Consider the following 1,669-nt stretch of genomic DNA (forward strand, 5'->3'; position numbering starts at 1 on the left):
CCCAGACCCCCGGGAACCGACCCTCGGAGACTTCAGTGCAGCTCCCGTGGTGGACCTTATGAGAAGGGGGCCACTGCCTAAAGCCTCAAAGGTCTACAATAACATGCGATTCGGTGCCTTCAAGGCAAGAGGAAGGACAAGGCAAAGATGAATCGATGGAGTCAAAGAGACCCTTCAAAGGAAGGCACATCACGACTGTCCAAAGAGACAACAGACCAGGCCTATGTCAGAAAATTACACCTTCACCCCACACTAATGGTATAAAAAGACAGAAAAAGTCAAAACAAAATTTTCCACGCTATTTATATCACTCAGGAGGTGGGCTTCCTATCCTGTCTACCAGGCCAACCCGGGCCGAGAGGGAATAGACATCAAGGGCAGAAAAACTGAGATCCTTGATTTAAAAAAATGCTCCCCACTCGGGAATCGAACTCGGGTCTCTTTCATGGAATCTGAATGAAGGTTAGCTATACAATCTCAAACAAGCTTGAGCTACTGTGGCCGAGTCGAAGGTCGGAGTAAGCGATTCCAAATATCTCACAGGTCGGAGTAAGCGATTCCAAATATCTCACTGGTCGGAGTAAGCGATTCCAGACATCTCACTGGTCGGAGTAAGCGATTCCAGACATCTCACTGGTCGGAGTAAGCGATTCCAGACATCTCACTGGTCGGAGTAAGCGATTCCAAACATCTAACAGGTCGGATTAAACGATACCAAATATCTCACAGGTCGGAGTAAGCGATTCCAAATATCTCACAGGTCGGAGTAAGCGATTCCGAACCTCTCACAGACCAAAGCAAGGGAACATTGGATGAAACCAGTTAAAGTAACCAAGCTCTCAACGCGAGATTAAAACTAGCAGTATAATATTGTACTATGTCAGGATGTCCCCCGGTGACATTGTGTGAGACAAAATATTAGATTTATTACCCCCAGCTGGGACGGAATCTATTGATTTTTACTTTTTAAGACGGACAGTTTTGTTCATTTATTTTTTTTCTTGTTTCTTTGTTTGTTTGTTTGTTTATTTGCTTTCTTTTTTTTTTAAACAAAATTCATCACAGCGTAGCATCGGTAGCCTAGTGGTTAGGTCACCGGACTCGTAATCGTGAGATTGCTGGTTCGGGGTTCGAGCCTCAGCTCTGTCCGACGTTGTGGCCTTGGGAAAGGCACTTTACACGAACTTCCCACTTGGCTCTGTCCTATTGGAGACGGACGTTACATTAGGAGGTCCCGTCTCTTAAATAACCTAATAGTGTCGACAGGGGCGTTAAAGCCATACCATTTATCATCTCACCATGAGCCACAAAGCCCCACCAATAACTGGGTCGACCCGCCGGCCGTACGGACACTTCTCGCGGGCTAGATCTGGCCCCGCGGGCTGTAGTTTGTCCGTGCCTTAGCGAAATGATAGTGTGTGACCTCGTTTTATGGGAGGAATATAATATACTGAATGTCAGAAGATTTGAAGGTTGTTTGGTGTCAGAAGATTGAACGTTGGATTACTCAAACATGTAATTTGGTGAGGGAGTTGCTTTGAGAGAATGACGGGGATTTACACAAACATTGTCACAAACATTTACACAAACATTGTCATGACAATATAATAGTGTTGATCATCATCATCATCATCATCATCATCATCATCATCATCATCATCATCATCAT

The 1,669-nt window shown here is 44.9% G+C and overlaps 1 protein-coding gene across 1 annotated transcript in view; it reads right to left on the minus strand.

The window, feature by feature from the left end:
• Window positions 1-1,669, minus strand: part of LOC101857531 (leucine-zipper-like transcriptional regulator 1 homolog) — a gene marked incomplete at its 3' end in the record, with an annotated part of 7,696 nt that overhangs the window by 4,502 nt on the left and 1,525 nt on the right.

The sequence above is a fragment of the Aplysia californica genome, unplaced genomic scaffold, assembly GCF_000002075.1.
Source record: "Aplysia californica isolate F4 #8 unplaced genomic scaffold, AplCal3.0 scaffold01226, whole genome shotgun sequence".
In the NCBI taxonomy this organism is placed as follows: Eukaryota; Metazoa; Mollusca; class Gastropoda; order Aplysiida; family Aplysiidae; genus Aplysia; species Aplysia californica.